Genomic DNA, 25,068 nt, shown 5'->3' with positions numbered 1-25,068 from the left:
TAGGCCTTCCCAATAATTATCTGACCTGCAGGCCTCATGTGAATGGAGATGATGCACCGCAGTGTACATGGGGATGCTTGTTTCATTCGTTGTAATAACTTCAAAAAGGAAGGGCTGAGGTCCTTACTTTTTAAAAAATGGCTATGTGAGGGCCAGTGTTATTAAGGAAATTCCTTTTGTGCTTTTCATACTCTTTTCATCCTAGCTCATAGTAAAATAATAATTCCCCCTCTCACCTCAATATCTAGATATGTAGGCATATACATACTTGTTTTCAGAAGCTGCTCATCCTTGTGTCATAATATACCCATGGTATTTTCTATTCTATGTTAGTAAATTTCACTCATATTAAAGTGTTTAAGATATACTAAATAAATTTTATGACCCATCATTTCCTTACAAACTATACTTTAAAAAGTACTAGACTTATAAAGTATCAGATAATTTTAATGCAATTAAATGGAACTTGTTTTTCTGTTTGTTCTAACTAAATGAGAAATTTTTCAGATTACCTCTTCTGGAACCTAACTGACCCTTCATCTTTCAAAAGTAGAGAACACTAATGTAATCCTCGACCAACAACCCTGCAGTTGAATTTTCTAGACATCTTAGTTCTATAATTTAGTTATGTGACTTAGGGCAAGTTACTTTTCCAGGCTGAGTATTGCTTTCCTTAACTATAAAACAGAGTCCTAATCTACCTCTTGTGTGATCAGGATGAAGACTGGAGAAAATGAGCACAAACACCTGGCCATAGGTGCTCCACCAATAACTGCGCTATCATCCCAGACCTCTGAGAATACCATGCATTAATATTTCAAGCTACCTTCAGATGTCTGTGTAAAAAAGACATCAAAATTTTATGGTATAAATTAAACTAAAATTCCTACCCAAATCATGATTACAAAATTCCTATCCAAACCATGATTACTTCCCTTAAAAATGACCCTGCAACCCAAAAGCAAGTCACATTTGAAGCAGGCAGATTCTCTTTTGTGATGAATGGGATTTAGGCCTCTTTAGTCTTTCCAGCTATCACCTTGTCCTATCAATAAATGTACGATCCCCTTCCTCTTGAGAGATTATTTGGATTTTAAAATCCATATGCTGCCTAATCATTTCCTTCAACTACTGCTGCAAATTCCATCTCCTTATTGAGAGGATCAAACCTGGTGCCTGAAGATTACTGTTATATTTCATTTACAGAAAGATAGCTCTGAAAAAAATTAATAAAAATTTTGAGGTTATATCTGCTTGTGTGATCCTGAGATATTGGATATTTAAATAACCGAGCAGAATTTAAAATGTCTCCTGTTAGAGCAGAAGGAAATAAACAGGAAACAGTCTTCAGTACAGGCAGACCCTCTGCTTAAAAACTCAGAATCTGTATCACTTAAAATTAGACACCCACCACCACTCCAGGCAAGTGCTAGATACTCCCTCCCTCCCTGGCTTCTTGTGTATTTGGAGACACTTTCACAATACTGAAATAGAAAGAAATGTATGTCAAAAATTGAAAGGAATAGAAAAGGCTAAAAGCAAGAATAATGTAGAGCAACCTACTGCAGGCACTTCCCCCTTAGGCAAAAATATACCCAATAACCCAGGAAGCATATTGCCCAAATATACTTCCCTATGCATCTGGTCATATCTATCTTCCTTTGCTGTTCTTCAAATTTCACCATTTAGAAATTTTATTAGTTTAATGAGCAACATTTACAAAGAGATTGAGGGTTGCTAACCTATTTAATAGACACACATTGGAGTGAATAAATTAAACAAAATTATTTTCCTTGTAACATCAGGCTAACATCAAGAAATGCATGTAGGAAATGATGGGGCATGGCATTCATAAGGAGTTTCTAGCACTAAAATCCCCACAACACTGAAACCCTTAAAGTGACCCTACCTTTCCTATGTTCTCAAAGCTGGACTTGGGATATGGTGATAGTCTTATGACAGGTTGAACAAATTTACTCTCTAGAGCTCAGGTAAGGAGAGAGGGTGCTATCCTATGGGAATTGGTTTTCAGGAAAACCAAAACTCTCCAAACCAAAACCAAGACTAAATTGAGTTCTGAGTACACACTGGTTTGTGGAGACCTTCTAATTCTCCACCTATATCCTTTCCCAGTTTTCTCCTAGTAATAATATCAACAAACACAATAGCCAGCCTTTTATTCAACATATTGTGTGCAAGGCTTACTACTAAGAAAATGACATTCCTCCTTTACCCGTTATAAGTTGAATATATGGAAATAGTTAATTCTACACAAACTGAGCTTGTAGTGTCATGAAATTGAAAAACGGAGTCAAGGACAAAAGGAGGATGTAAGGAAAGTATTTACTGGAAATAAGAAGAAGGGAAATACTGTAGCTCCTGCCACCAGGAATGATTCCAAATAGAAGTCTTCTTTCTTCTGCCTTTATATGAATAAGCAGACCACAGGAAAAAAGTTAATTACTCTGATCAATTCAAAGAAAACAAGTTCAAAGCAAACAGGTTATTTTGGGTTTCTAATGTTCCTTGAAGTCCAGTCTGGAGGTAGGCAGAAACTGTCAACTAACTTAACACATTCTGTATAAGAAATTTCTACCTGGGAGTTCCATTCTTAATTTTTTATCTTTTTTCTTGTGTTTTCTTTTATATCTTTAAGCTTAACTAGCTGTATGACTTGAATTACCTCTTAACTCTACATATGTGTTGTCTTTGTATTTAGCTGACTCTATCCCAGGCCCCTCCTTGTTACAATACATGTGTTTAATAAATGTCTTTAATAAACCTAGCCTTCCAAGTAACATAGCTCAGAAGATGGTTGTACACTGTAGAATATGGTTGTTTCCCTTCATGGTCGTGTGCATAACTGTGGCTATCCAATGTAGCAAGAGAGTATCATACTGAATATCACTCACTAGTCAGAAAGAGATCAAACTTCAAAGTATGGTTTCTACTGAATGCATACTGCAAACCATCCTAAGTCAGGGACTGAGTACAAAGTCGTCCGTACTCCAATATGGTAAACATTTGCTACTCTTCTCCAACAGTCCTCACACTTACATTTTCAAGTCTCACTGTATTCCATTCTGTATAAGAAACCAAGCCCACAAAGCCCTGAATTATAATACTTGTAGTGGTAAGAAATCAACCAAACAAGGTTTGTGCTGTCCTTTTGGTATAGGACCTTTAAATGACATAGGGGAAATAATGTAACCCTCAACCTGTTAGATGTCAGCTATGCCAAGACTGTGTTCCCCAAAGTCAAAGAATGAATTTTAAGGAACAAGAGAGGTTAAGAGTAGGAAATATTTATTGAGAGGAGAGATTTTAGCTTCTGAGAGGCAGGAGAAGTCCCAAAAGAGTTCACAGGGTAAGTTTTATAGAGCAAAATCAGGAGGTGGGTACAACGTGGGACAAAACCAGTAAGATTACAAGTATAGCCACTTAAGTAATATTGATCCAATGGGGAGACAGATGACATAGAGAGTGTATATGGAAAGACCAAAGACCTTTTCTGGTAAACTATGGATCCAGACGTCTTGGTCACCCACTGGAGTGACTGATGTCTATCTAGATTTTATTAGGCCAGGGTTACCACTTATCTTATCTCTTGGGGAAGTATGCAGGCCTTGGCATTTCATCTTTATCTTAAGGCCTGACCTCCAACAGAGGCATCTCCAGCCATAGTTGTAATGTGTTGTTTTGTTTGTTTGGGTTTTTTTAGTTCTTTTATTGGTACATTTTAGGTATACAATTCATTTACATTTATCATTGGGTGTTTGTACCTGTACATGATATATCTTGATTCTTATTTTTTTCCCCATTACCTGTGTACCCTTCACCCCCTCCGCCCTTCCCTATTTACATAAATTTCATTTCCTTTTTTTTTTCCTTTTCTCATAGTTTTTCTTTTCCCTCTTTTCCTTTCCCCTTCCCCTCCCTTCACTCCTTTGTCTTTGGACCTTTTTTCCTATTTCAAATTATCAATTATTTATTTTAATCATATTAACCCCTGTTTACACTCTCAGTTTCTCACACTAGAGAAACTATTCGGTATTTACATGTGTGTCCTATTTATTTCACTTAAGAGCATGGCCTCGATATGCATTCATTTAGCTATAAATGTCTCTAGTTTTTTGTTCTTTATGGCTGAGTAGTACTCCATTTTATAAAAAAAAACCACATTTTCTTTATCCAGTTTCCAGTTGATGGGCACTTGGGCTACTTCCGAGCTTTAGCTATTACACACTGTGCCACTATGAACATGGGTGCACATATATCACTGTGGTATGATTCTTTTAATTTTGGGGGGAAGATACACAGCAGGGGAATAGCTGGGTCAAATGGGACCTATACTCCTAGTTCTTTGAGGTATCTCCATACTGACTTCTACAGTGGTTGCACCAGTCTGCACTCCCACTAACAATGGAGAAGGGTTCCTTTCTCTCCACAACCCTACCAGCATTTGTTATTTGTTGATTTCTAGATAGCAGCCAATCTTTCTGGGGTAAGGTGGAATCTCAGTGTTGTTTTCAATTGCATCTCTCGAATGACCAGTGATGTTGAACATTTTTTCATATGTTTGTTTGCTGCTTTTACTTCTTTGTCTGAGAAATGTCTGTTCATCTCAAATGCCCATTTTGGAATTCGGTCTTTGATTTGGGGGATCTGATATTTTTCAGTTCTTTATATATTCTAGATGGTAGTCCTTTGTCTGAGGTACACCTGCTAAAAAATTTTTCCCATATTGTACGTTGTCTGTTAGCTCTGTTGGTGGTTTCTTTTGCAATGCAGAAGCTTTTTAATAAGATGAGATCCCAGTTGTTGATTTTTTCTGCTAGTTCCCATGCTGCTGAGGTTTTGTTCATGAAGTTTTTTCCTATGTCAATGTCTTCAAGAGTTCTACCTAACTTATCTTCCAGCAAGTTTAGTGTTTCTGTCTTAATATTTAGATCTTTAATCCACTTCAATCTTAGTTTAGTGCATGGTGATAGGTATGGGTCTAGTTTTAATCTTTAGCAGGTTGAAATCCAGTTTTTCCAACACCATTTATCAAATAGGCTATCTTTCCTCCAATGAGGGTGGTTGGCTCCTTTGTCAAAGATGAGGTAGCTGAGCACGTCTGGAGTTGTTTCTGCATCTTCTAATCTATTCCACTGATCCTCAGGTCTGTTCCTTTGCCAGTACCATGCTGATTTTATCACAGTAGCTTTGCAGTATAGTTTCAAGTTGGGGTTTGTGATATGCCCAGCCATGTCTCTGTTGCTTAGAATTGCTTTTGCTATTCTAGGTCTCTTATGGTTCCAAATGAAGTTTTGGATTGTTTTCTCTAGTTCTGTGAAGTATATTGTTGGAATTTCAATTGGCATTGCATTGAATCTATATAGTAGTTTTGGAAGTATGGCCATTTTGACTATATTGGTTCTTCCTATCCAGGAACAAGGGATGTTTTTCCATTTTCTTGTATTCTCTTCAATCTCTTTTTTCAGAGTGCTATAGTTTCCAGTGTAGCGGTCTTTTGCTTCCTTTGTTAGACTGATTCCTAGATATTTCATTTTTTGGATGCTATTGTAAAAGGAATTGTTTCTCTAATTACTCTCTCAGTGAGTCTGTTATTTGTGTACAAGACGGCTATTGTTTTTTGAGTGTTGACCTTGTATCCAGCTACTCTACTGAATCTGTCAATTAAGTCTAGAAGTCTTCTGGTGGAGTTTTTTGGGTCTTCCATGTAAAGTATCATATCATCAGCAAATAATGACAGTTTCACTTCTTCCTTTCCTATCTTTATTCCTTTTATTTCTTTCTCTTGTCTAATTGTTGTGGCTAATGTTTCCAGAACAATATTGAACAGGAGTGGTGATAGTGGGCATCCTTGTCTTGTTCCTGATTTTAGCATGAAAGTTTTCAGTTTTTGACCATTTAGGATGATGTTGGCTGTTGGCTTTTCATACATAGCCTTAATTAGATTAAGATAAAGACCTTCTATTCCAATTTTCTGTAGGGTTTTTATCATGAATGGGTGCTGGATTTTGTCGAATGCTTTTTCTGCATCTATTGAGATGATCATATGGTTTTTGTCCTTGACTCTGTTAATATAGTGTATTACATTTATTGATTTATGAATGTTTAAACATCCTTGCATCCCTGGGATAAATCTGACTTGGTCAGGGTGTATGATCTTCTTGATGACCCTCTGTATTCTGTTTGCCAGTATCTTGTTGAGGATTTTTGCATCTATGTTCACTGGGGAGATTTGGGCCTATAGTTCTCTTTTTGGGTTGGGTCTTTCCCTGGTTTTGGAATCAAAGTAACACTTGCTTCCAGGAATGAATTTGGAAGTATTGCTTCCCTTTCAATTTCCTTGATGAGTTTATAGAGTAATGACATTAGTTCTTCTTCAAATGTCTTGTAAAATTCAGCAGTGAAGCCATCCAGACCTGGGCTTTTCTTTGTTGGTAAATATTTTATTACATTTTCAATTTCACTCATTGTAATTGGGGTGTTTAGAATTTCTATATCTTCTTCATTTAACTTTGGCAATTTGTATGTATCTAGGAATCTGTCCATTTCTTCTGTGTTTTCCATTTTATTGGAGTAGAGGTTCTCAAAGTAAGTATTGATGATCCTCTGGCTTTCTATTGGATCTGTTGTGACTTCACCATTTTCATTCTTAATTGCATGTATTTGTGCCTTTTCTTTCCTTTTTTTGATAAGGTTGGCTAAAGGTTTATCGATTTTATTTATTCTTTCATAAAACCAACTCTTTGATTCATTGATTTTTTTTGTATTGTTCTCTTAGTCTCCATTGCATTGATTTCTGCTCTGATCTTTATAATTTCCTCTCTTATACAAGCTTTGGATTCATTATGCTCTTCTTCTTCTAGGAGCTTGAGGTTCTGCATTAGATTATTTATCTGAGTTTTTTCTGTTTTCCTAATATGGGCATTCACTGCTATGAATTTCTCACATAGAACTGCTTTCATTGTGTCCCATAGATTCCTGTATGTTGTACTGGCATTTTCATTTACTTGTAGAAACTGTTTAATTTCTTCTTTAATTACTTCTGTGGCCCACTGGTTGTTCAAGAGGGTGTTATTCAGTTCCCATGTGTTTGTTGGGGTTTTGCGGTTTCTTATGTTATTGATCTCCAATTTTATTGCACTATGGTCTGATAATATACAGGGGGTAACTTCAATTCTTTTACATTTACTTAGACATGTCCTGTGAGCTAGCATGTGATCTATTCTGGAGAATGACCCATGTGCAGCTGAAAAGAATGTGTATTCTGATTTTGTGGGGTGGAACACTCTGTAAACATCTATTAAGTCCATTTGTTCAATAGCTTGATTCAGTTCTAGAATTTCCTTGTTAACTTTTTGTCTAGATGATCTGTCTATTTGTGATAGTGGGGTATTGAGGTCCCCCACTACAATTGCATTAGTGTTTATTTGGTTTTTCATGTCTACTAATATTTGTTTTGTATAGTTGGGGGCATTCGTATTTGGTGCATATATATTTAGGATTGTCATCTCTTCCTCTTGGATTGTTCCCTTCACAAGGATGTAGTGACCATCTTTATCTCTCTTAATTAGTTTTGGTTTGAAATCTACTTTGTCTGCAATTAAGATTGCTACCCCTGCTTTCTTCTGGGTTCCTGTGGCATGGAGAACTGTTTTTCACCCTTTTACTTTCAGTCTATGAGTTTCTTTTTGAGTTAGGTGTGTTTCTTGTATACAACATATTGTTGCATTTTCCTTTTTAATTCATTCTGCCAGTCTATTTCTTTTGATTGGTGAATTGAGGCCATTAACATTGAGGGTTATAATTGATAGATATTGATTTATTCTTGTCATGATGTTTTACTTTTGTTGGCTCTTTTATTTCTTATTTTTCCCCCTTTCACTTTAGTGTCTTACCTTGCCTGGTGGCCTCCCTCTGTTGGGCCTCATGGAGTTGTGGCCTTCATTGCTTTTTTCTAGGATATTGTATAGAATTGCTTGTAGTGCTGGTTTGGTGTTCATGAAATTTCTCAAGTGTTCTTTGTCATGGAAGTATCTAATTTCCCCATCGATTTTGAAATATAATTTTGCAGGATACAACTGTCTAGGTTGGAAGTTATTTTCTTTTAGGGCTTGAAATACTTCACTCCAGGCTCTCCTTGATTTGAGGGTTTGTGTTGAGAAGTCTGCTGTGATTCTGATGAGCTTTCCTTTGTAGGTGATTTGTTTCCTTTCTCTGCTTGTAGGATTTTGTTTTTTTGTTGAGTTTCTGGGATCTTGACTATTATATGTCTAGATGTAGATTTTTTTTGATCATGGCTAATTGGAGTTCTATATGCCTCACTTATCTGTATGTCCAATTCTCTACCTCTGTCTGGGAAGTTTTCCACTATTAATTCTATGAACAGTTTTTTTATGTTAATTGTGCTTTCTCCTGTTTTTTCATGGACTCTTATCAGTCTTATGTTATTCTTCTTTGCATCATCTAGCAGTTGTTGGATTGATTTCTCGTGGTCCCTTACTATTTTTAAGAAATCTCTATTTTCATGGTCTCTAACCACGATCCTGTCTTCCATATCTGATATTCTATCTTCAGATTCCCTTAATCTGCTGTGGATACTTTCAATGGAGTTTTTGATCTCCTGAATATCTGTTTGAATCTGTTTCATGGATTCCATTTCTTTCTTATGCTGGGTATTCATGGCTTTCAGCATGTTTCTGAGCTCATCTATTTTTTTTTATCTGTTTCTGTTCTAGATCCTCTAATCATATCTTTCACTCTGCTCACCATCTCTGCAGATATCCGGGAGATTATTTCTGCTTTGAATTTTTCTAGAGCCTCATTCATCTGTTTTGTTACTTCCTCTGCTATCAGTTATACAGGTGGTTGGTTATGGGACTTTTCCATCTCATTTCCCCCAGGATTTACCCTTGGTGGGGTGGAAGTCTGAGTTTGTGCCTTGCTTAAATGTCTTCTCATTTTTTTTTTGGTACTGTCCTTGGTTTAACTCCTGGGTTGATAGTTTGAAATTGCTTATTATAGGTATCTTTGTTGCTTTTAATTAGAACCCTCATGGAATGATTGCTTCTCAGAGGTGTCTTCCAGATATAGCTGGTCTTTAAGTTTTGAGTCTCTAATGACTCTAAGGCTATCTCATTTTCCTTATACTAGGAAGGTTCATTGACTAGATCGATAACAACACCTTAGCCCAAGTGATATAATCAGCAACACCATTGCATCAAGTACATCTTCAAAAATGACATTTTGTGGTAGTTATTAATCTATCACCTTTAGCTGTGTGAATTACATCAAGATCGAGGACTACCTCAACATATAGTGAATAAACTCTTCAATATAACAACTTTACTCTCTGGGATGGGGAGTTAGAAGGGGTTGGGGAGGGAGGGACAGATGGGAAGAAGGATAGGGGAAGGTTAGCAGTGTGGCCAGAAGACACAGGTGAGAAGGAAAAAGAGAATAATAGGAAAATAAAGAAGAACTCCAAATGAGGACCAAAGCAGGGACAAAAAGGGAAGATGAACAATGTGGGAGAGCAAGAGAGTGAGTGTAAGAGAGAGAGAAAGGAAAGAGAAAAGAAAGAAGAAAAGAAAAGAAAAGGAGAGAAAAACCAATATTTGCAAAGAGTAGGAAAAAAATTAAAGATAAGAGGAGCAAAAGAAAAGAGAAAAAAACAAGCTAATAACACTAATTTGGGGAATAAAAAATAACAATGAAGATGAAGGGCCTCTTTCAGGGTATGTCTCTGCTGTCACAATAGACAACGTGGGTAGCAGTGTGCAGATATAAGTCAATGAGTCTCAGCAAGCTAGTTGCAGACCCATGAGATTCAGGCAGATTTCTGGCTGCAAGTCCCAAGTTGAGCTCCCTGTCCTCCTGTAGGGTTGAACTCTGCAGAGTTGTATTGCAGGTTCCAGCTGCCCTTCCCCTGAAGATAGCCCCGGTCCTGATGGGAGGTGAAGATGACTCCAATTTACCCAGTACAGTGGTCTGGTGGTCTGATGTCCTCTGAATCTTTGTAGTGTGGAACCAGGTGGCTGTACAGAGGAGCAGAGGGTGGGGGACGGCACAGGTGTCCAGTGGATTGCTGCTGGGGCGCAGGCTGATTCGGCGTGTTTTGAGATTCACAACCTTGGTACGGTGTCCTGTAATTTTTATCTTCTGTACTGATGCTCTCAAGAGCCCAGCCCTGTCTGGCTGCCTATAATATTTCTACCTAACTTAGCTGTCTATAATACTTTTGTCTAAGCTTTCAAATTGATTTATACATCCAGAATCCAACAGGAATTGGCCTTGTGTCTAGCCATTTAAGATAAATCTTCCATTTTCTGTGGCAAATATTTACTGCATTTCCACCCAAAGAAACCCCAACTTTTCAGAACACTTTTTTGTTACACTTAACAAAAGTAAATCTTCCATCATTGTGCATATTTTCGTAATGCCTTCATGGTCTTACTCAATACAAAAAATATCCCTTTATTAGCTGATAGACATCTCTCAAAGAGACTTCTGCATGTCAGGAACTATATTAGACTCTGAAGACACAAGTTTCAAGATGTGAGTTTGTCTCACACAGAGTTGAGAAAAAGCAAGAAAGAGGTTTTTATTGTTTCTTTATATCACCCACCACTATGCCATGCATAGAGAAATTGAACAATGTATTTGTGTTCATTGATTGAATTCTTGAACAAAACAAATAATAAGAGGTCTAATCATAGATATATCTACCTTACAGTTTGGCTGGAACCTCAGGGATTACACATTATCTAGCCCAAATCTTTGGTTATATGGATAAAGAGAGTGAGATACAAATAAAGTTATATGGCAAATTGTATGAGTAGGGATACAACTAAGTTTATAGCCCATCTTGTGCATCCTAATCTGGTATGTCTTCTACGTGGACCCAGAGGCCACAGCTGAACTAAATTCTAGGGACAGCTCAACTTGACTCAGTGTGAACTTGCTACAAATGCCCAGGCCTGCTAAGCTGGACACATTTCTATTACCACAGTGCAGTTCTCATTCTCTCTCTACAGTACAATGCTGCACCTGTTACCAGTGACCTTCAGGGTCACTGGGAAGCAATTTATGTCATTTTATGAAAAATAAAGGAAGTGTTAATATCACAAGATCTATGTCTCAAATGCCCCTGGGCAAGTTCCATCTCTGACTTCATTCTCTCTCATTTTCAATTCCTCTCCTTTTTTCCTCTCTCCATGTCAAGCTGTCAAGATGACTTCCATCTCAGAGACATGCTGCTGCTCCTTGCCTGACTCCTACCTGCCCTCAGGAGACCATTGCACAGAACCCCATTAATTCTTCTAAGTCTAAGATCAGTTCCTATGCTCTGTCCACTGAGGCAGAGAGGTCCCCAGTACAGAAGATAGATCTAACTTGAAAGGAAATTGTTAATGCATCTGAATATCAGTGGGCTTATAAAACCTAAAGCAGTTTGTCTTTATTGAATGTGGAAATGACAGTTTCCCAGGCTTTCGATGTTAGGGGACCTCTGGGAATCAACTTTTATATCATACTGAAAACATATAGTAAACAGCACTCTTTGTGTGATATTCAGAACAGTGACTGTACATCTGAACTGTGGCCCAATTACTTCTAGCTGATAAGAATTGCATTTCAAACAGAGGAAAGATGCTGTCTTCGGCTTAAGAATCACTTTGGTTACAGTGAAACAGAACTTGCAGAGAAACCGTCTCTTTCTGCCTTCCATTTTTGTAAGCATTATAGTTAAGTCTGGGTAATAGAAGTATGAAGTTTAATCAATGACAAACTTTTTCTTTCCATCTTAGTTTTTACCTCTCTCCCACCCAACAAGTCTGTTCCAGAGGACAGATGAGGACAAAAGAAAAGGGAGAGATACAAATTTAGAAAGAGAACTAAAGGAAATGGATGATTGCCTTATGAATAATAAACTATTTGTAAATTACCTACTTTTTGAGAAAATTCCACTCATTTAAAATGTTTAATAGATGTGAAATGCTCTGAGTTCTACAGAATAAAAGTAACTAAGTCAAAACATCTTTGAAAACAAGACATGGGAAACATCTATCACATCCTCACCCTATCTTCCAAGAAGCAGCAATCTTGGGCCCTGGGAGGGGAACCGTAATTTTTATTTGAAATCCTCTCAGGGCAGTCCTTTTGTATTTCCCTTTCTTTCTTCAAAGATCACAGCAGCAATTTCCTTTTATCATCAGCTATTTATAGTTTTCTTTTCTCAAATCTCAGGCCAGAAAGAAACTGGGCAAAAAGCATTTCAACAGCCACATTATTTTGTAGCATTCTTCAAAACTATTAAATACAATCAAAAGAGGCCCCCAAAATATCCCCCAAACTTGTTCAATTCATTATTTTCTCCACTTTGTCTGTTCTTAAAGCAGTGAAAGCTAAATAAATATTCTTCTGGTCCCAGCATGGTTGGAGATGTGGGAGAGAAGAGCCACTCAAATGCTCTCGTTCTTATTCAGAAATGAAAACAGCCCCTAAGGAAGACACTTGGTATAATGGAGCTGGGGCAAACCTCAGTCCTGCCTGCCACACTGGAGCTATTTCACAGGAGCATCAACATATTCTGAAGAAGTTGAGGTGTACACACTCAAATTTAAAGACCTGTCAGTCACCAACAGCCTCCTGGAAATTAGTGGTTTCTCTACCTAGAGAGTGGTTTACACATGATTTACATGAGTCCAAATTCTGCCTCTATCACTTGTTAATCTTCTGACATTTGAGAAAAAAGTGCATGGCTTCTCTAAGCCTGTTTTCCATTCATAAAACAAGGATGGCATAGCAGTTAGCAAATAGATAGGATCTGACGTGTGGGTGACCACTTGAGGCAAAAGAACCTTAGTCCCCCACTGTATTGCTTTGTCCAGGACACATAAGAAGATGACACTTCACAGGCTACTGTGAATCAGAACCGTGTGACTGAATTGTTGGACAATATGACATGTGTAGAGGTCATGTAAGTGACTTCCATACTTAACTGTAAAAACTCTAGTCTCCTCATATCTCTTCATGGGAAAGCTTGAAGTCAGGTGTAGGCCTGGGCACCTGCAGCTTGGGGACCTATAATGAATAGACCCTGCTTTGAATATGGAGCCTGGGAGAAAGCACTCTTTGCATTTGCTTATTGTGCTTTGAGATTAATTTTGTTATGCAATATAACTAAGCATATCCTGACTAATGCTCCCCAGGTCAGCTCAAGTATTCTCAGAAAAATACAACAAGACCAGAATCCAGTATAAGACTTATTGAAGGAAATCTCTGCAATAGATAAAAAAAGAGAGGGAGTGGGAGTAAGCAGGGAGAAACTTCTGTCTATGATGCTGGTCCCATGGGCACCAAAGGTAAAGGAGAGGCGGGCATACTGGGTTGCAGGAGTCCCAAACAGTGGAGGCCTGAAAAGGTCTAGGCCAGGAAATGGGGAGCTCCTAAGAAAGAGTGCTCATGAGGGGAGTGCCATACAGGGCAGAAATGTCCATTGTAGCATTCCAACTGCCCTCTGTCACTGATGGAATAACTTGGGGAGAATCTGCCCTCGATGTGAACAACACTGCAGGCTGCAAGGATGATGGTAGAGCCTGTCAGCTGAGTAGGCTTCTTATCTGGTGTCCTTTTTGAAGGAAGGTCTATGCATTTGATCAGTGCATTTCCAATGGGTGCACACACACTCAGTAAATTTTTTATCATCCCAGTGCGCTCGCTCTCTCCCGCTCTCTCTCTCTCTCTTTCTCTCTCTCCCTTTCTCCCTCCCTCCCTCCCTCCTCCCTTTTAGGCAGCATTAATCAAGGGTGTATGTCTCACTAGAAAGTGAGCTCCCCAGGGGTCCTTCAATGGCTGACTCCCCGCTGTACTTCAGTATGGGTTGGTATGTGTTAAGAACTTAATTAATGCCAGTGGATGCAGTGAGTGAAAAAAGAGAGTCACTGGAGGAGCAGAGTTAACTCCGAGGAGGACTTTGTCGAGAGGAACTAATCCTGAGCACAGTAGGCTACTTTGTCCAGGCAGAAGTTACTTTTCATGCCGAAAGTCATCATTTCAGAGCTGGGTCCCAAGACCCAGTTTGTATCTTCCAATGTACCCCAGAAACAAAGCACGGCAAATAAGAGTTTCTATCTCCTCATTCTAAGAAGCCCTACACAGCTCTGCAGGAGCTTTAGATTAGCTGCATTGGGATAAGGAAGATGGAGTGAAGTCAGAGAGACAAGAAAAGGGAAAATGAAGACTTCAAAGGGTGGGGTCACAGGATAAAATGGCAGAGCACAGAAGAGGAGTGAAGAAGACTACAGGGCCTTCCAATGACCACCATCCTGGTCAGAAGTGTGGAGAATATTTGAGGACTGTATTGATGCCATAAAAGAATGTAGCCCTTTTTGGGGGAGGCCTCAGTACAAACCTCCAATCTTGTGTAGCTGTGAGACCTTGGACAATCTATTTAACCACTCTACCAATTCAATATACCTTTCATAAGTTAGGGATTCGGTCTTCTTTGTCTTCTCTCTGCCCCACTGCCCAGGATGGTTTCAGAAACCTGCTCAACCCTCACTGTAGCATGGTGAAAGTCTAGAAATTGGAGTCAAACTCTGAAGTTGGACCATGGTCTGACATATCCTGACTACATAACTAAGGAGAGTTACATAGAATTATTCTTCTTGGCTTCTTCATCTGCAAAGTTGTTATGCAAATACCTGTTTCATAGAGCTGTTATAAAGATTGAAATGAAATAACCCTCGTTGTAAGTACTTACAACAGTATCTGGCAAATAGCATATGACCAACATATGCGAGCTCTTGTTGTAATTGTTCTTATTTGTTGGATGAGTGAATCTCTCAGAACTTCGGTTTTCTCATGCATAGACATGGACTAAATATCTATGCCATACATTTCTTTTGAGGGTTCAATGTGATAATGTAAGTAAAATGCATAGTTCAATGCCTGGCACAACACTTCTCTTAACAAGCAGTGATTATTCCCAGCCCTGTTACCCTACAGTTTAACCCAAGCATCACCCTCAGTCTAATTCTTCCCTTCAAATTTCTTGGTCAAAACCTGGAATACCTATCTGGGTCTCCCTGTTCCCCAGCAGTTGGGGAAATGTTAGGTTGCAATCCAGGATGCCCAGAGCTCAGCATAAGTCTCACTGCTTTATTCTACTTACTGGCCACTCTGAGCCCCATCCAGCCACCAGTACTTCCTCTCTCCTACAATTCTCACATAGGAGCTTCTGCTATCAGTACTTCAGTTGCCCAAAGGAGGTGGTGGGGTTCTTAGCAAACACATTTCTCTCCTTGGCTCAGTCCCCTCCATTATGCTCTTCAGTCCCCACCCTCTATAAATTCCAGCATCAAGCTGCCTTCTACGCTGCATTCTCCACTGAATCCCTACTTACAGCTAAAGTACTTTTGTGACATTGTGCAAAGAACATTATGCAAGCTAATGTTGCATTCTAACATATTCTAAATCTCTAACCTCAGGACATTCTTCTAGAAGGTTAGAAATCCCAAAGTCAATGGAAATCACAGCAAACCAAACTTTCATCATCTGTTTTCCATTGCAGAGGATGCAAACCCTGCTGATACAGCACTTCCATTGTAAATGAGTTTATGGTTAATGTTTCAGTAGATGCCAGAGAAAAAGGGGAAAGATTAGGTGAGAGCTACATGGCTCAAATCACTATCATCCAAGATAGCAAGACATCGAGATTATAAACCCTAAATCTAAGGCAAGAAATCCTACTGTCTCTTTATGGGAATCATATTATACAATGGCACCACCAGGACACACACCCAGACAGGTACAAACTTATACAACAGAAACAATGGGACTGAATCAGCCTCACAAAAACATCCCTATCTCTGGATCTGTCTGGTAATAAAGGACACAGTGAGAACCATAAATGACTCTAAAATTCTTTACATTCTTTTATTGATTAATGTTTTTTTTCTCACATGTACAAGGGATGATTGGAAAATACAATGAATGTTCAAAATTTTTAAAATCTATTACTGTAAAAAAACCTGTTACCATTAATCCCCCTCAAAATGCTCCCCCTCACTTTGAACACACTGATTGCATCATTCTTGCCACTTCCTGAACCAGTTCTGGAAGTCCTCTTCTGTGAATATCTTTACCATGTATAATCAAAAATACAGTGAATGTTGCTGCCAGGTGCCATTCAATAGAAAGGCAAGTTCATAAAAAACATTATGGTACGTCTTCAACCTTCTTCACCAGATCTGTGATTACTGACTCTTTTCCAAAGTCAAAAGTGACCATGAAAAGTAAACATTTCTAATTGATTTCGGACATCAAGGCAGCAACAACAGTTATGACTACAAACATGAAAGAGGGAGGAATTTAGAGACTAATAGGAAGATTTTTGTCTTTTCTAAGTCTAATGAGATGAACAATTTTTTTTTTAAAAAAAAGGTAAAATTGAAAATGACCAAGAAAGCAAGACTAGTGACTGGGTATTGTCTATTATACACATATGGGTTTAGGGTCAAGGGTGTTATATCAAATAGCCAAAACTTGGTTCTAAAGCTGGAGGAGAAGGTCCAAGGCCACAATGAAGCTATCCCACTCAGGAACTTGAAGGCATATTTTTTTGTTGCTTTTTTTAAAAAATAAGAGTATAAAATGTAGTTCAAAGAAAAAGCAATGAGTATAAGCCATAAACTTTCCTTTGCTAAAACTGCTTTGAGTTTTGTATTGTACACCATGAATCAGTAATTTTTATTTCCCTCATCTATAAAACTGGGAGAATAGTAATAGTAATATCTACTCAACATTTTATAAGGAATAAATGAAACCTCCCTCTTTCTACTTGAAGCCAAAATTCTTGTAACTTAAATTTACACTTACAGTCTCCCCTTTTTTATGTTCAACTTACCCAACAACGATCTCCAAAGAAGCCACTTCTCACTTTGCTCCATGAGCAGAACACCTTCTAAAGAGACCAACTGCCTCCTCTTCTGAAATCCAGCACACACTGTGAGCTCCAAATGGTACTCTTTTCTCCCTACTCTCCACCATCCTCCTCATGAGTTCAAACACTGTAGATGACAGTCCCAGCCCATGCTTCTCCCTCAAGTTCAGACCTATTTAGCCCTCACCTGGGTCAAAGGCACGTCATGTCCATTGTGACCTGTACTGTACCCATGATCTTCATGTTGCTGCCCCTACCCAGCCTCATTCTCCTTCCACCCCCCAACGGGCTGCATGAGCTGTAGACTTGATATTAGAAGTCTTATTGGTGCCAGTATCACAGTTCCAGGCACATAGTAGGTTTTTTATCGATATTCCCTGAAACATAAGCAAATGAAATTATATAAGCAAAACACCCAGCATAAGTATGCCACTACCCAGTAGTTCTTCCCCTCCTCCAGACTCAATGATTCACACTAAAGGAAAATTCAGGAGCATAGATGGTAAACAACAATTTAAAAACCTCATAATAATTTACATTTAGTTGTGGAATATTTTTCCATAAAATCTGAGAACTCTTTTCAAAGACAGCAGTGAAGTCACACCCTGAACATGTGTGTTAGGACCCCAACACTTACTCCCCATTGGAACAAGACAGTGTTGTGTTTCCAAATCCAAGCAAATCCCCCTATTCTAATTTTGATGCAAATTGTCTTCAGTTCTCTGTGTTCTCAGCTACTCTGTGGTCTGTGTTCCCCTGTGCTAGGAAACTTTGAAGGACATAAACCCTTTTCAGAGAAAACACTTACTGTATGAAATTGCTCAAAATCCAGACTTTATACAGTCACTATTTTTACCAAAAAAGGGTGAAAATCTACATAGTTAACATTGTCCTGCTAGTGAGACACTGTCCTCTTTGCCCTTTGCCTGTGTTGTCAATGAAATGCTCCAATCAGCCGTGGCGCATCAGTCTTTGGAATTTAACTGTTTTGTTCCCGATAGTCTCTGCTGTAGCATCTCTCAAACATTTTTTAAGGTTCTGTCTTTAGCTTCACTACAGTTTGGAGTTACTTTTACAAGCTTATAACACAGACCTTGAATTTAGCATTGACTCAAGACAGGGGGAAACGTTTTTGGTTTGACCCAAGTCTCATTTTGCTTCAAAAGCAAAGAGAAGAATGCAAAGTGAAGCATGCAAACAGAACTAAAGATGACTTTTTTATCCCCAATTCCTTTAAGCCCAGGCACCTGACCCCCAAATGTGGTTCAGGGTTCATCCCACTCACATACTTCCCATGCTCAGAGTCCTACTATGTCTTTGATGATTACTGTTTGCAAAATAAATCTGAGAGAAGTGTGATTCTTATTCTTAGGGTGGTCTCATCGCCTCTGATATGCATTGCTTCTTTCCTTCCATTGTGTGAAGCCATTGACAAATTCAAGCACTGTTCACTCTTGGAACCCCTCAGTCCCTGCAGTGGGTCACCAAATATTATTTCAGGTGGTCTGAGGGTCATGTAGGAGCTCCTACATGTCGTAAATGAAATGGAAGGAACAAGCTCTGAAACTACAGATGCCTGGTGTTCACTAAACTAGGTGATCTTGCCTCAGAAAGCTCACAGATGTTGTTAACCTAACACAACATTTTTCTCCCTCTTTTTTATAGCCCAGCCAATCTCTATTTTAACCCTATGCATGCATGCCTTCCTCAACATTTTTTTCTTTAAGGGGTGAATAGAATTTCAGTTCAGACAAGATGAGATGCTTTGTGGAAAGAGGTGCAGGTAAATAGACTGCTGGAGTTGGATCCCAGGAACTAAATTTCAGGACTGGTTCTAACAGTAACTTATGCTAACTGGACAAGTACCTCTACAACTTTGAGTTTAATTAATCTTATCCCCAAATATAGGAAAAAAGTTTCCCTTCCCCATCTCCCATGTACATTGTGGGACTCAGTGGAAAAACAACAATAAAATCACATCATTATGAAATCTAAGGGTACAGGCCTCACTCTATCATCATCTGTACACCAATTATTACAATGTTTTTTGTGTTGTACTGCTGCCACCTAGTGACAGAATGAAAGAATTTAAACCTTTCTTACTGGTTTTGTATTTGCTTACATTTGTACTCACTTGGACTAAAGTCAGAAAATGTGCAAGCTCAAAAATAAAATAAAAATAAAATAAAATAAACAGAAATGATTGCATTTTGTTATACTTGGCAAGGAGAATTAGGCCCCAACCTTGAATAAATGGGGCAGAAATGAGCCCAAGGTCTGGATTAAGAGAAATCCCACCAGGTGGTCTTATCCATTTTTTATTAGTCCAAATGTGTTTTGCATGTAACAAACCATGCTCCTATTAACTTCCAGACATAAAATGGAAACACTTAGGGCACTCTTCAAACTGATGGTCAGAATTGACGAGAATATGGTATTTTGAAACTCTTGAGACAAAAAACTGGGTCTACTGGTGTAAGAAATTGCTAGCAGCAATTAGATACAGGGATTGTGCATATGGCCTGGCAGAACATCTTTCTAAGGAGTTTCAGACTTTACAGTCACTCCCAAAGGGATAAGAATTTTTCCCCATCAACTATATGAAAAGACAAATGCTCTTGCTCCTCTTTGGTCTCATTCTCAAAACATTCTAGTTGGATGTTCCATGGGTCAATAAAAACTAATAACTAACCATTTGCACTTTTCATTTCCGTGATAGCTTTCTATGGAGCTATTCCAAAATTCTTCCCAAAACAAGGAATGCTGATTGAACCACATCCAGGAAATGAGATGATGGTTTTATTCCAGGCCCATAAGCAGAAACCTGCCCGCTGCAAATTGAGTATTTGTCTGTAGAAAGTCAGTGGGGCTCCAAGTACAAAGACAATGCGCTGTACATGAGCAGAAATTCTTGCTAATAAAGGTGAGGGAAGCTGCTTAACCCAGGTTCCCCCCCAAAAACGAGAAAAACCTGACCTAGTATGGGGAAAGATCCCTGTATCACAGTAAAACTTAGAACTTTTGGAGGAGAGCAGAAGAATTTAGAGAATGACTGAATTTATTATCCTTTGGAGTAAGAACTAGATATATTTTAATGTACATTAAACTAAGAATAAATTTTCAATACAAGAGAGAGGCTTAGTGAAAAATGAAAACCCATACTTACAGAAAAGTAGAGTACAGAAATATAAATTGTTAAATTAAAAGACTTTACTTGAAATCATAATTTTAAACTAGACATATATTTCCAGCTCTGTCAATGATTCAAAAGCAGCAGCTTCACTTTTTCCCAACCCTCACGTATAATCCTGTATAACCAATCTGTCAGCAACTAACCTTCCATCTTGGCCAGCCTAGGAGGGCATTGTCTTTCAATTGAGTCTGGTAAGATTATCACAAGTCTAGGATAAAAATAGAGCACTGTATATGGTGTAAATTTAGTGTAAACCTAAAAGGGTAATGGATAAGAGTAGAAGCTAGAAGCAAGAATTAGAATAAAAATAGAAATAAGATTGGGAATAAGAATAAACATGAGACTAGAAGCATAAAAAATTTCAATTCACACTATTTGCATTATGGTAATAAGTTTTATTGTAAGTGAAATAACTTGTTTATCACTGAGATATTTTTTGTATCTTCTGTCTGCATCCTAACATATTTAAAACAATTTTAAAAACTTCTGGAAGCTTGTACTTTTAAATTGTCAGAAAAATTTTAGAAAGCAAGTTAAAATTTGAAGCTAAATATTTGAGAAAAATATTAAATTTATAAGCTGTGTATCATAATCTACTAATATGTGAATAATAGAAGAATATTTTTTATTTATTGCTTTAAAACCATTGATCATTTCACATTACCAATAATTTACAGATTAAGCAACTATCAAAGAGTTAATAAAGACTTTGCTACATAAAAAAGCCCTTGACATAGTAAGAATCTTTTCATAATTATACAATAGTCCAGTCATGCAAAAAGTTTTGTAAATGTTCAGTAACCCTTCTCAGTGGAATTGGTGGGAACATTTCTTATCCCCTGCACCTGAAAAACTAGTCCCCATTTCTATTAACCATCTGGAGAGGGATATTGTTTTCTATTTCCAGGCCTTTGTTATTTTTGTTATGTGATCTTAATTTTATATCAATGTGTCTAACTAGATCTTTATTTCACTTTCACTTTATTTCACTTTCTCTATCCTAATCAAAGTGTCAATGTTTTCTACTGTCTTTACTTCATGGGAACCCTTGACCCTAATGATACTTTGGTGTGAATTGCGGTTTATGATGGTACAGGAGCCCCTTGATTATTTGTCAGAAGTCTCCACTCAAACGACTTCAAAACAAACACAAAATATTGGCTCATATTCCCTGCACAGGTAAAGATGGCTGGGATGGCTATGTCAAACAGTCCAGTGCTGTGGGATTGCTTGTCTTTGCTTTTCTCTAAATACTAGTTTGTATTTTTTCTTATTGCAAGCAAATATCCTTCACACTATGGCAAGGGTAGCTTCCTGGGTCAATGGACTGGTATTCTACCAGTTATCTGACTCAAAAACAAGTAGTTCTCTCTCCCAGCTTGAGTTTTAAAACTCCCATTAAAGGACTAGGATGAACCAGACTATATAATGTCCTGTCTGTGGCTAGAAGAGACAGGGGATTATCATTGGCTCACTCTGCCTCATACATCAGTGTCTGTCATCTGTTGAGGTCTGTTTCCAAAAATAATAGAAGAAGCATGGGTAGAGGCACTGGGGAAACTGTTATTCTCTGAAAAGTCATCACAAACAACCCAATTCACATCAAAATAAAGGTGCACTGGAACCCAGAAGTACCTACGTGACTGACGTTAAGATCCCAACACTGACAGTATCAGTCAATACATTCTATCCAACAAATTAAGTTCCAGCTTTTTAAATGCTCAGCATATAAACACTTAAGAATATTCTGGTGGAAACATTAATAATAATGCCAATATTATACTTATTTTGAGCTCAGTATAAGACAATATACCCTTGAAAAGTATGTGACTCATTTAAAATGTTTTATGTGGGTATGAATGAATTTCTATATCTCAGTTATAACTTCTATTTCTATAGTCAAAGTCAGAAGTATCTGAAAGACTAAGAACAGACTTTTTGAGCTTCTAACACTGCCAAGGCCTAAGATGAATTTCAACAAATTAGACTGCTAAGTACTTTAGTTATGTGTGTGCCATGATGAAAACTTAAACTTACGCGTATATGTAATCACTCGAAGATAAAACTTTTGGGTTAAGTCTTCAGGCTCCTTTCTGGACTGAAACTAAGACAGACCATTAAAAGGAAACAAATTCATCAAAGAGGGTCAAGAGATGGAGGGAGGGGAAAAGGAGTGGGGAGGGGATAAAAAAATTAAGATGTGCTATATACATGTGCCAACTCTACACAGGGAATGTAGTTACTATGTGCTGCAAGCACGCACCAATAAAAACTGAAAAAGTATTCTGAATGAGTGGGAAAATCCACAGAAGTACCAATGAACTAACTGTAAAGACTTAGCAAACCACTTGAGGGAAGCTAAGTGGATGTCTTGCAGATATTTTTACATAGAGAGGTGAAAACCCTGTTAAAGCTAAAACAAAAAAGTTTTCTTCTTCATAACAGTATGAAGTGCTTAGCCCCATCAGTAAATGGGAATCTTTAAAATGTGCTCCTTGTCCTCTGAATTATTTTTCCAATGGAAGGAATAGATTCCCACTGAGCCTATGTTTTTTCCAATCTCTGCTTTTGAATAATATCACACATTTTTTTAAAAAACCACTGGCTAAAACTACTTGATTCCTTGTCACTCTAAACCCAACTCAGATGCTAAGGGAGAAATATCAGCAGTAAATATTTGCATTGACTTCTAGAAATCTATGCCCCAAAACCAGGAAGTTAAAAATCTAAATAGTCTCAAAATCTCAAATGACTACCTACATAATTCCTACAAACATCTTCATTCTGCCTCTAGTAGGACAGAAATAAATCAATACAAGATGACTCTTCATGAAAAGTTAATGTGGCCCAGTGTTTGGGGCCTAGACCAGACTCCTACAGATAATTTGCTTTGGGTTCAGGAGCAAAGACCCAGTCATGAGAAAATTATGTTTCAGATGATCTTACACACACACACACACACACACATTTAAATTTAGCTTTCCAAAGCCAAGTTGAGAGCTACAAAGTGTGATGCCACTGGTGAACCTCCCATCAGCTTGGCCTCTTGCTCAGATTCAACCATCCCGGAGGGCTGCCATGTAGGACAGGAGGCAGTTGACAATGTCAGTCCCAGCAGCAAAATGCAGGCCTACCATTGCATAATTCCTTCAGATTGCACTCTCTGGCTTGCATCTCACCTCCACCATTCATTCCCCCAAATATTTATTAAGCATGCTCTATGTCACATTGTTACAGTGCAGTGGGCCAAAATAGTCCAGGTTCTGGTATCCAACAAGAAAAGAACTGCCAGGGATACACCTCATAGTAAGTAGTAAGTAGTAAATAGATACCTTTATTGAGCTCACAGGACATTAGCAGGAACAGGCAGGACGGAGAGGAACCCAGGAAGCGGAACTCTCCAAAAGCTCCCTCACAACTCAGGCTTCCAGTATTTAAAGGGTCAGACAACCCTAACTCCAGGTGCCCCCACTGTGGTTTAGAGCCAGGTGCTTCTCATTTGTCTCATTTGTCACGTTGTTCAAGTAATGATCTGCTGCCTCAGGTATCAAGATCTCACCAGAGTTGTGCCTTGCCCACAGCTAAATGAAGGGAAAGGAGGGATCATTCAATTTCTCTGTTTCTGACTGTAACAACGTTGTGGATGCTCTAGTCATTGCGGATGTAGCAATGGACAAAGGCAGGCATGTTTCCTACTCTCGCGCCATTCACATCCAGATGGGGAGAGTCAGAAAATAAACATGTAAACCAATAAATCAATTGCTATTTGCAAATCATTTCTACAATGTAAATGAAACTAAATGGTTAAAAAAAATTTAAAAAAGACAGCAAACTGATAGGGCTACTTCAGATAGGAAGATGTTGAGAAAAGATTCCAAAGGCCAACCTTTAAGCTGAAGTCCAAATGATGAGAAAGAGATAGCAGGTAAGGACCTGAAAGAAGAGCTCCCATGCGGAAGAAAGGAGGGGAGAAAATGCAGAGACTGAGAAGAGCAGTTGGCTGGGTGGCTGGAGCACCTTGACCGTTGGAGAGGGAGAGAATGGGTTAGTGGGAGACAGAGAAGTGAGTGGGAAGGAACATGCACAGCCTCAGGGAGCACACCCCATTACCACCTCCTCCTTCCGTTATTATCCATATAACACTATATTATAAAAGTTAATTTACTCTTCCCTCTCTTTGAGTAGACGGTTAGTTCCTTAAGTACACTATATCTTATTCATGATAATAATTATAGCTCCCATTTATTGAGCTACACCAGGCACTAAGCTAGCTACTTTGCATACATTATCTTCAATCTTCACAACAACCCTGCAAGGTAAGTGTTATTAGCATAATTTTATAAATGAAAAAACCCAGTAAGTGATTTATCCATGGCCAAAAAGCTGGCACATGGTAAAGCAGACATTGGAATCTGCGTCTTGTCTGGTCCTGAAATCTGGCTTCTTTTCACCATCCCTCATTACTTCAACCTTGTTGTACTTCCTCATCTTGGTAGTGAGGGCTCCTAGCATAAGGCCTGGCACAGGAAGTAGACTCATGCTCAGTAAATGTTCCTGGTATTGATTTGGAGCAAACTGAGTGTCAGCCCGCACAAGAGGAAACTGAACTCACGGGGCTTCGGCTTGGGGGAGACTTTACAGAACCGTATGGGGTGGTGATGGTATCCTTCTGTCTCAGGACAAACTCAAAGCACAGTGGAAAGTAGCAGGGAGGAGACTGTACTTAATAAAACTAAATGAAAGCTATGGGGCTTCCTGAGAGCTAATGTATGACACACTGACACAGCTGCATATCGTGTTTGGAAAAAATTAATGGGATTTTAAAGAGAGAGGCTGCTCAATGTGCTTGCAAAATGGAGATACAGAAGAATGCACCCCAATGATGAGGAGAAAAGAGCAGTGAGAGAGGAGGATG

General features: G+C 38.4%; 1 long non-coding RNA gene across 1 annotated transcript in view; it reads right to left on the bottom strand.

The window, feature by feature from the left end:
• LOC147822782 (uncharacterized) overlaps nt 1-24,188 on the bottom strand; it is a 31,217-nt gene extending 7,029 nt beyond the window's left edge. The window contains exons 1-2 of the long non-coding RNA XR_015445078.1: nt 24,040-24,188; nt 23,486-23,734 (exon numbers count right to left, since the gene is read on the bottom strand). This is a non-coding gene — a long non-coding RNA (uncharacterized LOC147822782). The remainder of the gene's footprint in view (nt 1-23,485; nt 23,735-24,039) is intronic.
• Between the last annotated feature and the right edge of the window lie 880 nt (nt 24,189-25,068).

Source organism: Heterocephalus glaber, unplaced genomic scaffold (assembly GCF_053883595.1).
Source record: "Heterocephalus glaber isolate CG9 unplaced genomic scaffold, H.glaber_assembly_v1.0 deba00001608, whole genome shotgun sequence".
NCBI classification, from domain to species: domain Eukaryota; kingdom Metazoa; phylum Chordata; class Mammalia; order Rodentia; family Bathyergidae; genus Heterocephalus; species Heterocephalus glaber.
Note: the sequence above shows the minus strand (reverse complement) of the source record. Positions and strands in the feature narration are given on the sequence as shown.